General features: G+C 38.7%; 1 long non-coding RNA gene across 1 annotated transcript in view; it reads right to left on the bottom strand.

Moving 5' to 3' along the window:
- Positions 1-10,433: 10,433 nt before the first annotated feature.
- Positions 10,434-12,485, bottom strand: part of LOC125254835 — a 41,256-nt gene continuing 39,204 nt past the window's right edge. Inside the window, exon 3 of the long non-coding RNA XR_007181762.1 lies at positions 10,434-10,954. This is a non-coding gene — a long non-coding RNA (uncharacterized LOC125254835). The remainder of the gene's footprint in view (positions 10,955-12,485) is intronic.

The raw sequence follows: 12,485 nt of genomic DNA on the forward strand, positions 1-12,485 counted from the left end.
CAAAATAAAAGTCTTCGCTACTGACTGACTAACTCAAACAATCTTTGCCACCATGTTACTTCTCCTAGTCTGTTTTTTGCTGATCTCCATGAGATGACGCATTCTGTTGCTGTTCACGGTCAGGGACTATTTTTTCCAGCGGAAAGAAGGCTTTTAGTGATTTTACTTCATGAAAGTTGCATCGTGCCTAACAACGGCCCTTAGCTGTTATAAATTTACTGTAAACCACGGCTTCATGGGGCTTATTGCTTTTATAAAACGGTTATTCCATATACACAAATATTAAAGCAAATATTTGTAAATATTGATGCAACTTTCATGAATTAAAATCACTAATACATGGAGATCTCATGGAGATCAGCTAAAAACAGACTAGAAGAAGTCACAAGGTGGCAAAGTCTGTTTGAGTGAGTCAGTCAGTAGCGAAGACTTTTATTTTGTAAGGACTGATGCTGTTGTGAACACTAGCGCTGTCAGTATCAAGGCATGGGAAAACCCCTTAACTGTTAAAAGGACAAGATATCACAGCTGGATTTTTTTAATATGAACATACGACTGACCAGAAGGAAAATGCTATATAGACACAGGAAATACAAGCTTCAGTGAACATTATCAATGAGAAGGGTGTTGTGCAGTGATACATAAAACCGTTGGGTGAAGCGATCATAGCCGTGTTTTATCAAGCACAGGAACTAACCGTTTTATAAAATAACAACATTAGAAGGTACAATTCAATGTTTAACCTCATATTATTGCGCAGTTGTCAGGTTTATTTTTTATTAACTTTAATTCAATTAACAAAGACACAAATAGATTTTTATGGAAGTTCATGAATCTTATCTGCACACGCCTCCTCTTTGAACGGGCATGACTCTTCTGTCAAAAGCCACATTTGCTCACAAAACACACTTGAATTAGTTGTCGAACTTCATCATAACAGCATTTAAGGGGGCCGTTTTAAAACGGATGAGGTAATGTGTTGCTCCATTTTACAACAGCCTCATTCATACAAGCAGTGGATAAAACTGCTCTTTGTCTGCAAGCGCGGACACACGCGCACACCCATAAACTTCGTTTCTCTTACGTCGATACTAATCATGCCAATGCCTGATGCTAGTCTGAAGGTTAGCGTGATACAGCCAGATTTAGCCAGTGAGGTAAAGCTATGCTAATGGCTATAATAGTTGTTCCCTGAGGCCGCTGCCTTGGGCTGTGTGCTCAACATGGTGCTGATTTGATCTTTCTGATTAGCCTGTCAGTATGGAAGCAAGACAAACGCGTCCCTCGCAGCAGAAGCATTTGGTTGATGGCAGTGGAAAAGCGGCCATCGCCGAATGGCACGTTCACCCTGCTGTCAGACCCAGCTGCGGCCCAGTGCAGCTTGGGTAAACAGGTGCCTAATGGGGCCCAATCTGAACTAGCATACTCATCATTAGCGCTCAGCTCCGCTCATTAGCCAATCTTTTGCTCCTTTCATCTGCTGTTCCTTGTCAGCTCCAATTTAGCTAATTGGAGTTTCTGGTGAAGAGGCACTGACCCTCCACCCTTTAACCCCACGGCCCCTCTGCAGACACCCCGTGCCGGCCCCACGCTGGCCCCGCCGCCAGGCCTCATCCAAAAATGACAGTTCACAGACAACTGTTTCTCTTTTCCTCTCTCTCAGTCTCACTCTTCCATAGAAACTTCTGCTATCCTGGTATACCAAGAATGAATGAGCAGCAGTCTTTCAAAAAGCGGAGTGCTGCTCGAAGACTAGACTACTGGTCCATTAAGGTTCCAGTGATGTTCTAGGTTGTTTCATGAACCAGTGAAACTGGTCATTCAGCATGGTCATTCTGGTGAAATCAGTCAACCAAGACATTCTTGCTGCTTAAAGGCCCCAATGCAAGTTCTTTTTCATCTTTGTTCTATCATTCATCGCTTAAAGGGGTAAAAAGAAGTTAGAAATACCTTTGCAGCGATATACTGTTAGTGAACATCCCAACGCCATTCACATTGCAGAGAGCTGTGTTTAGATGAATATGTAAATATGCGCTGCACACTTTTCTCTAAATAACAAAAACACACATCAAAAAAGACAGCGGTGTGAAAACAGCACTTGATCATAGCGATGTGGATATGTTTGCACAAACTCTGCAATTCGGCACTCCAACCAAGTCATGTCACGTTTATTTATACAGTACTTTCAACAATAGATTTAAAGCAAGCAGTTTAACAGTATTTAACACAAAAAAAAGTATAGTTTTCAATAAGAATTACAACTTCAATAGTAGCTCTCCCATGTTTTTGTGTTTTTAATTGTGTCTGACCTTGACAGACAGAACAGAAGAAATGAACAGAAGGTTTCCACGTCAAAAAAGACAGAGCCCAACTTCCTTGTCTTCCTAATCGCCACAGACCAATCAAGGTTCAGAGGTGTTTTACAGCCGGAGAGAATTTTTCTGAAAAGTTCGTTTTGGCAAGCTATTTTAAACTCTTGAAATGAACTCCAAATGAACTTCATTTTGGCCTGACTCTATGAAATGAAGTCATATCAGTATATTCTTCGATTTTGCTTAAATTATCAAGGCCTTAAAGGGTTAGTTTCTGTCATTTATTACTTACCCTCATGCCGTTCCACACCTGTAAGACCTTCGTTAAACTTCGGAACACAAATTAAGATATTTTAGTTGAAATCCGATGGCTCTGTGAGGCCTCCATAGGGAACAATGACACTTCCTCTCTCAAGATCCATTAATGTACTAAAAACATATTTAAATCGGTTCATGTGAGTACAGAGATTCAATATTAATATTATAAAGCGACAAGAATATTTTTGGAGCGCCAAAAAAAAACGAAATAACGACTTATTTAGTGATGGCCGATTTTAAAACACTGCTTCAGGAAGCATCGGAGCATTATGAATCAGTGTATTGAATCATGATTCAGATCACGTGTCAAACTGCCAGCGGCTGAAATCACGTGACTTTGGCGCTCCGAACAGCAGATTCGATACACTGATTCATTTGTGCTCCGAAGCTTCCTGAAGCAGTGTTTTGAAATCGGCCATCACTATACAAGTCATTGTTTTGTTTTTGTTTTTTGGCGCTCCAAAAATATATACTGTACTCACATGAACCGATTTAAATATGTTTTTAGTACCTTTATGGATCTTGAGAGAGGAAGTGTCATTGCTCCCTATGGAGGCCTCACGGAGCCATCGGATTTCAACTAAAATATCTTAATTTGTGTTCCGAAGATTAACGAAGGTCTTACAGGTGTGGAACAACATGAGGGTAAGTAATAAATGACAGAATTTAAATTTTTGGGTGAACTATCCCTTTACCCAAAACTGAAAAAAAAATTGTCATCAGTTCATGTTGTTCCAAACCTTTCTTTCATCTTCAAAACACAAATGAATATCATTTAAATTAAAACTGAGAGCTTTATGTCCCTCTATAGAAAGTTACGCAACTAACACTTTGACGCTTTAAAAAAGTTCACAAAGAGATCATAAAACTAAACCATTTAAATTGAACAGTTTAGTCCAAATTTTGATGAACAGATTGAATTTTGGATTTTATTCATATAAAAGCCTAAATGAAATCTGTTCATCATATAAAGTGATCAATTGAAGGTTTTTGATGAAAACATTCCAGGATTATTCTCCTTATAGTGGACTTCAATGGCCTCCAGCTTCAAAAGGCTTTAAACGATACCAGACGAGGAATAAGGGTCTTATCTAGCAAAACGATCTGTCATTTTCGAAAAAAAAATGTAAATGTATATGCTTTATATAAACAAATGATCGCCTTCCAAGTGCTTCTGCCAAAACCGCACTTTGGTATTCTTCAAAAAGCTTACACTGTATGTCCTACGCCTTCCCTATTCTACTTACGGAAAAAATGGAACTGGCGCTGCATTCGTTCCGTAAGTAGAATAATCCTGGAATGTTTTCATCAAAAACCTTCATTTCTTTTCGACTGAAGAAAGAAGGACATGAACATCTTGGATGACATGGGGGTGAGTAAATTATCAGAAAAATTTTATTTGAAAGTGAACTAATCCTTTAAAATATAATATTGTAAATATCATATTGTCGTGTTTGGAAGATGAACGAAAGTCTTATGGGTTTGATAGTTAAGATGCCTGGTGGCATCACAATCCTTTGGTGGTACTATGGTTGTTTGATGGATTATATGATAGCCAAATTCATATACCATAGTACTTCATGAATATAGTAGTATTACCATAGTACATTTTCAAATCATGGTATTAACATGGTACAATGTCCGAAACACCATGACAATACCATGGTACCCTCTGATTCTTACTTCTTCTAAATTCTTCAAAGCTTGTTTGTGTTCACAAATAACACTGTGGTACTTTTACTAACAACTTTAAGCTGTTTGAACTAGTGCTGTCAAATTATTAACATGGTGATTATTTAAGCATTTTATTTGCATATTTTACTATTTGCTGAGGAAAGCCCCCAAATAAACATCATTTAAGATAGTATTGTTGATAGTATGTATATTGTTTGTTTTATCTCATATTAATGAACATAAGTTTATCAGTGGTCCACAGCAATCAAATTTACAATTAATATAATTAAAATTGATAGCTCTAGCATACAAAATACCATGCTACAAAAAATACATAATTGGACACAACAAGAGAAATTTAGTGTCGAAAGAATGGATGAGGAGAAATGACGAGGAGAGAGATGTATCGCTGTATGGAATGGAAGGTGGAGAAATGTGGAAAGCAGAAAAGAAGAAGACATGAAGAAAAGTAGACAGGGAGAGTGGGAGGGGCTTTGTGTCTTAAAAAGGAAAATGATGGACAGAGAGAGAGAGAGAGAGAGAGAGAGAGAGAGAGAGAAGAAGGCACAGTGGCTGGTGGGTAATTTATAGCACAGAAAGGCTTGCAGGGTGAAAAACATTATTTTAGCGGCCCCCACATCCTAATAGAAGCCAGATGTGCAGGGATTAACAAAGACCATTCCCCCTGTCTCCCTCTCTTTCTGTCTTTGTCCCTCTTTGTGTGTCTCTCTCTCCTCATTTATCTCGTTCAGTCTCAAAGTTCTTGTTTCTCATTAGCTCAAAATTTTAAGGCCATACAGAGAGAGTGTCATCGTGAATTTGAGCGCTAGACTCAGGATGTCGAGGTCAGGTCTCGTTCACCCCGTCTGAAAAGAATCTTTGTCTCGTCCTCGTCGTAATGATGCTCGCTGATGTCACCTTATTCCATTCCATCGCTGACGACAGCGGTTACTAAGGTACACTCTCTCACATGGCAACAAAATAATCTAGCACGCCGGCCAAAACAAAGTCATTTTATGGGATGATGTCACTGCATTCATATTGTATTATACATTCTGAAACACTGTTAATATATGTGTAGTGTGCCGTACACCAATAAACAGTCATTGAGTCCATAATCAACCCGGTTGTTTATGAATTTGTGGTGACATATTTACACACTCGCACAATCGGCTATATTCAACACAAAATGGAGCAAAAAAACTTTGACTGACTTGTTTGCAGAGCAGAATTACTAATGTCAAATAACCTTCCTGCTGGGAAAACAGCTTAACCCAGCCTAAGGGGTTATTCGCACGAGATGCATTTGGTGGATCTTCTGCAGACATCTCGTTGTTTTTCTAGCATCTTGTACAATGAACGCTGCTTTAATATGACGTCAAGTTAGGTAATTCTACTCCATTCTGATACACTTCGTCTAGCTGTTACTCCTAAGGTGGTTTGCTGGTCTCCCAAGCCAGGCTGATGTTCTGTTGGTTTAGATCAGGGGTGTCCAATCCTGCCCCTGGAGGGCCACTGTCCTGCAAAGTTTAGCTCCAACCCCAATTAAAGACCTGAACCAACTAATCAAGGTCTTACTAAGCTTATTAGAAACGTCCAGGCAGGTGTGTTGAGGCAAGCTGGAGCTAAACTCTGCAGGACAGTGGCCCTCCAGGACTGTTTTTGGACACCCCTGGCTTAGATACTCAGCTAGCTGATTTTTCAGTCTGAGCAGCTGCCCCCAAACCCTCTAAAACCAGTAAACTAGACCAACCTGACCAGGGGAGGCCAATTTGGTGTCTAGAAAGTCCAGCAAACCACCTTAAGCTTTAAGCTGTTTATTCCACAGGCTTGTAGAGTAATATTTAGTTTACGGTAGGGGGGTAACGGTACACAAACATGACGGTTCGGTACATACCTTGGTATTGAAGTCACGGTTCAATACGGGTAATATTGCTTCTTTTTTTCTGCTTTTTATTAAACATTGGTTTACAAATTGTGTATCTCTCCTTGAATTAATTCAATTATCATTAACATTTTCTTAAGGATAAAAAAAATCTATCTCAGCTAATGCTGTAAACTATATACAGGGAGCACTTTCTTGCACATTACTATAATAGTATAACCCAATACTATAGCCCAAACTATTAAATTCAGTTGCTATTTATTTTTAGATGTAATAATTAACACTCAAATAATAATAATAATAAAAAAGTAAATTGCAGGTTTTACATTAACTTCTAAATCTAATTATAAAATTATTTTTCTACACCGATTCATTTTTGAAATATGATCATTTACACAGTTACTGTGATAACTTGTTTCCATGACAAGTTTATTTAAACATACCTTAAATAATTAAGACATTACAAACAGGTCAAGTAAATATAATGAATATATAAGCTAAAATAGTGCATATATTTAGTGAAATGCTCCCCTCTAGAGTTCATTTCTCTAGTGAACTAACATGCTGTGGACACTAAATGACTTGCCTGAAGTAAATGTAATGCTACGTGAGATTATTCTCAAGCTGTTTTATTGATGTCTTTCTAAAGTTGAAACACTGGTTGAAAGAGCACACGTAAACATATCTACACATAGATTGTCTGTTCTTCTTCTTCTATGCTTTTTCTTGTTGTGGCGGTTAGCAAACAGTGTTGCATTACCGCGCAAGCCCCTTTCTGGATTGGAGTGTGGATCACCTGTGTGACTGACTGTATTCGTTGCCTGACTGTATGCACCATACTGTGATGGTTCACCCCTAGCTTACAAGACACAAATTCAAAAATGATGACAATTAACAACAACAGACCTTAGTCAGGTTCGACGCCATGAATGAAAACAAAGATGTGAGGGACAGACCTAAAGTCTTTACAATGGCATGCACTGTAAAAAGGTTCTAGATCACATGTAATTTTCAAAAATCACAACTTTCCAACCTGTTTTTTGTCTGCTGAAAGTTTTTGGGAAAGATGTTTTATCAGCTGAACAATCGGTATGTTGTTAAACAACAGTACAATCCATTGAACACGCTACCATGAGGTCTATTGTTGGAAAGCTCATGAAGTAAAATGTCTCATAAAATTCTACGACTTGTATCACTTGGACGCTGTACCACCTGACCACTGCAGTTTCAAGATGTGTTCGACGTGAAATGGCGCAGTGAGAGTGATTCAAAGCATACAGAGCTTTATTTATGGTGATTACGATATGGCGTGAATGCAGCATGTGGCGCTCCAGGAACTTTTGCAAACCTGTTACGTATTACACAACAAAGCTCTTGTGATGTCCAAATACAGTATCTTTTTTTGACCAGAGACGCTGGGTTAAAGTAGCCTGCAGTCCATTGGTGAGTGAAACTAGACCAACTTGATCAGTAAAAGCCAATTTTTGGCCAAAAAGACCACCAAACCACTTTAAGCTGTTCATTACTTAATAGTTTTGTAAAGTAATAAATTATGACAGTTTACACCAATTTTACATGAATGAAATGAGGCTGTAAGGGATAGACCAATAATCTTCACAAAACTTTCCAAACTGTTTATAGAGATTGTAGGGGGGCTAGTAAAGGAGGGCAGTTATGGCAGATGAGAACACACTGTACTTCTGTCCTTTCAAAAACTTAAATATGGCGCCAACCTGGTTACAGTAGCCTGCAGTCCATTGGTGAGTGAAACTGTTAGTGAGTCTGAAAGGGGTTTAGAGCGTGACATTGTGTGGTTTTGTGTGTTTATATACAGTATACACATAAGTGTGTGAGAGAGAAAGAAAGGGGTATTGGATATTCAGTGACTGTAAGATGAGCTCTCTGATCTCAGTTTGGCACTCCTGCTGCCCAGCTGTCCCTCTGCCACTGCCGCCCACACCGCTCTGCTCCAGAACCCTCTAATAACCCCCTAAAACACCTTACATCAAGTACTACACCAAAACAGCCTTCATCTAAACCTATGGCCAACCCCAAAACCACTCTTTGTCTACAATCTACTCCCATCACCTGAGCTGCCCGGTCTCTGCACAGGTAAGAAATCTGAGTTCTTCACATGGAGAGGAAACAATACACAAATGGGACTATAAGACCCATAATAACTGCAATTGTAAGATCATGGTCCTTTTATCCTGACATGTCTCAAGTGCCCAGACCTTCTGGCACCTTAGTGTCTTTATATGAAAGGATTACAAGAGGAATATATTCACTGTCTCCCTTTCCAGTATTTTTCCAGGTTTGCCATAAGTATGCCTCTGGAATCAAAATCAATGATGTGTTTATATATTGAATTATTTAAACATTATTTTCCATATCACCAGTGTTCTTGCTAAATTCCATGAGGCCCAGGACAAATTTTTGTACAACAATTACAGTTGTTCTTTTGACTAGAATGGAAAATGTTAAGGGAACCTTATTCTAAATTATTGTAACAATGTATTTTTCCTCTGAAGTCCACTAATAATGTTTCTAAAGGGTTCTTCCAACAAATACAGTCATAATTTAGTTTTGCGTGACCATTTTCCACCCTCTCGCTGACCCTTAGAGCTACAGAAATAGTTCACAAAAAATTTAAATTCTGTCATTTATTCACCCTCATGTTGTTCCAAACCCATCTAACTTTCTTTTATCCACGAAACTCACTAGGAGAGTTGTAGCAGAAAATTTTCCATTCATTGAAAAGTAAATGGGAACTGGAGCTGTCAAGCTCCAAAAAGGCCAGAAAATAGTCATTTAAATGATGCAGTATTGGAAATCTTCAGAGTCTGCTGTAGCTTTCAAATCGTCTTTACACTCGCATTGTGCCAAGTTTGTCTTAAATAACGTCAAACATCATTGAGTCATGAGTTTCATGGTGCAACAACTTAAATATACAGAAATGTGAATGATGTTTGAAAGCTATTGCAAAGGAGATGATTTTTAATTTCAGTAACTTTCAGTTACATTAAATTTGAGTCATCAGAGTTAATATATGAGTATTTTTTTGAGTTATGACAACTTTGAGTGAATTTACGTTCAACCAACAAGCTACATCGAGTTAGAAAAACTTAATAATTTGCTGCATAAACACTTTTTTTTAATCAAGTTGATTACTCAAAAAAATTAAGTTGCTCCAACATTTAATGAACAAGTAATATATTACTTGTCACTGGCATCAGTGCAGTCATTGCTTATAGAGTCAATGTAGTGTTCACCTTCATGTATCTACTCTTCAGCACAATGGTAACCACAAAAACTTCAACATTGCAGAAACTCAGGTCTTTCCCTTCACTAAAAACAAATAAATTAACACTTAATTTCAACATTTATTCTCCTTATCCAGTACTATGCAAAGCATGCTGGAACTAGAAATCCACAGCCTAATTTCTGAAGTTATCAAGACAATTTCATTAAGTAGGTACAACCTAAATTTAAAAAATAAAAGCCAATTAATGCAGAAATTTGAGTTTAAATTCTATAATTCTATAAACAGAATTCTACAAAATAAAGTTTGCAACTGAAAAGGTTTAATTAAAACAATAAATTAAAATGTTTAATTTGCTAACATGCATTTAGTTAAAGGGTTAGTTCACCCAAAAATGACATTTCTGTCATTAATTACTCAGCCTCATGTTGTCCCAAACTCATAAGACCTTTGTTTGTCTTCGGAATTCAAATTAAGATATTTTTGATGATTTTGCTATTGCTAATTTTGATGAAAATGCTATTTTCGTTGCAGAGCTTCAGTGTTTAGGTACAAACGGCAGCTCAGTATTGGCCAGCTCTGGTCATGTGAGCAGCACAATGCATGAGTGTGATGCTGACACAGGAGCCGGCCAATACCGAGCCCACGTTCAGACATAAACACTGAAGCTCTGCAACGAAAATAGCGTAGCACTATGACAGGGGACAGACGAATTTGTTGAATAAAGTCGTTATTTTTGTTTTGTCTTTGCGCGCAAAAAGTCACTTCATAATTAACGATGTTTTTCTGGACCTCAAAAGGTGCAATGTCGTTGCTGCCTCTGTGTGGATCAGAAACCCTCGGATTTCATCAAAAAAATCTCAATTTGTGTTCCAAAGACAAACAAAGGTCTTACTGGTTTGGGACGACATGATGGTGAGTACCTAATGACAGACAACTAACCCTTTAGGTTGTGGTAACAGGTCCCCTGGATTACTTTTTAGAGTGATAACAGAATATTCATTTTTGGGTGAGCTATTTTTTTGATTCTGTACCTTTGAGACTCGTTCTGATTGGCTAAGTTGTATACATCACACTGCTGGTAGCAGGGCTTATGTCTGGAGAGGGATGGTTCGTGGGGAGGGCATACAGTCTGATAGCAGGGGGCTAGTAAAGGAGGGCAGTTAGGGGGCAGATGGGAAGTGCCAGGGCCACAGACGGACAGCCAGGCCTCTCTGCAGGCCCGCAGAGCTGTATGGTGTGACAGCCCTCGGATAAACTGAGCCAAGTTAACCAACAGTACTCCATGTTGGACAGAGCAGAAGTTGAGAAAGCTTTCAGACATGACCGGGGCGAAATTATAAAGCCAATCAGAATCAACCGCTTACCTTTCCTGCCGATTCCAGTTCCAATAGTTTCTGTTTCAGCATTTTCCTGATTTTGAAGTCTGTGGAAGCTGGTCAGGTCTGACTGTGTGCTTGTGCCACATCGGCAATGCTGCTATGTGGCGCCACCGGTCCTGGTCTGAGCCAAAAAGAGAGGGAGAGAATGACTTTTTGTGTGTGTGTGTGTCTGTGTGTTTGTGCCAGGACAGAGTCTTGGCTTTGCCTTCGGGGAACATAATGGCATTCCAAAGAACTGGCACAATTTCAGTGCAAAGAGAGCAACAGGGGAAAATACGTCTGGATTACTTTGACGCTCTGACAGTTGGTCTATTTGACTTTTAAACGCATACACCAACACAATAGAGAGTCGGCCTGAAAGTGCTAGTAGGAAAGTGTGCAAACCGTCATCAGTGTTGGGCCTCTTATGATTGCAGACAATATATCTGTGTTTGAACTACCCTTTCTTCACCTCCATCAACAGACGGATCACTTTTACTGGTAAAAGTAGCAGCTGGGTAACACACTCCCCTTAGGCTAGAAAAACCAGAGACAGAGAGAGTCAGAGAGATAGATAAAGGAGATGGATATCACTGCACATAAAGAGTCTTCAAAACTGAAGAGCTTTAGAAACTGAATACAGTTACAGTCAGACACTTATGTTCTAGTATGTGTGTCTGTACTCTTTGCATGAGATCATAGGTTTATTGCTGCGCCTGTGTCAATGCCAATATAAGAGGTCATATCATGAGATATTTTTCTTGATCTTTTGAAAAAAGAGCTTGGTGTACAATGAAACCTGAAAAGTTGTTCTACAGTCCAAAAACTAGCTTCAAAAATGGCATTTTCTGAACTTACAGATGTTGGACAGATGAATGTATCAACATATCAAAAAGGAGGAGGTTGGATAGATAGTAATATTTCTACACACCAAAAGAACTAACTATAAGAGTTACAAATGGGGAAGTTTGCTTAGAGGGGTTAGTTCACCCAAAAGTGAAAATTCTGTCATTTATTACTTACCCTCATGCCGTTCCACACCCGTAAGACCTTTGTTAATCTTCAGAACACAAATTAAGATATTTTTGTTGAAATCAGATGGCTCCGTGAGGCCTCCATAGGGAGCAATGACACTTCCTCTCTCAAGATCCATAAAGGTACTAAAAACATATTTAAATCAGTTCATGTGAGTACAGTGGTTCAATATTAATATTATAAAGCGACAAGAATATTTTTGGAGCGCCAAAAAAACTAAATAACGACTTATTTAGTGATGGCCGATTTCAAAACACTGCTTCTTGAAGCATCGGAGCATAAATGAATCGGTGTGTCGAATCATGATTCAGATCGCGTGTCAAACCGCCAACAGCTGAAATCACGTGACTTTGGCGCTCCGAACAGCAGATTCGACACACTGATTAATCTGTGCACCGATGCTTCCTGAAGCAGTGTTTTGAAATCGGCCATCACTAAATAAGTCGTTATTTAGTTTTTTTGGCGCTCCAAAAATATTCTCGTCGCTTTATAATATTAATATTGAACCACTGTACTCACATGAACTGATTTAAATATGTTTTTAGTACCTTTATGGATCTTGAGAGAGGAAGTGTCATTGCTCCCTATGGAGGTTCAATTTGTGTTCTGAAGATTAACAAAGGTTTTACGGGTGTGGA

The sequence above is a fragment of the Megalobrama amblycephala genome, linkage group LG19 (assembly GCF_018812025.1).
Source record: "Megalobrama amblycephala isolate DHTTF-2021 linkage group LG19, ASM1881202v1, whole genome shotgun sequence".
NCBI classification, from domain to species: Eukaryota; Metazoa; Chordata; class Actinopteri; order Cypriniformes; family Xenocyprididae; genus Megalobrama; species Megalobrama amblycephala.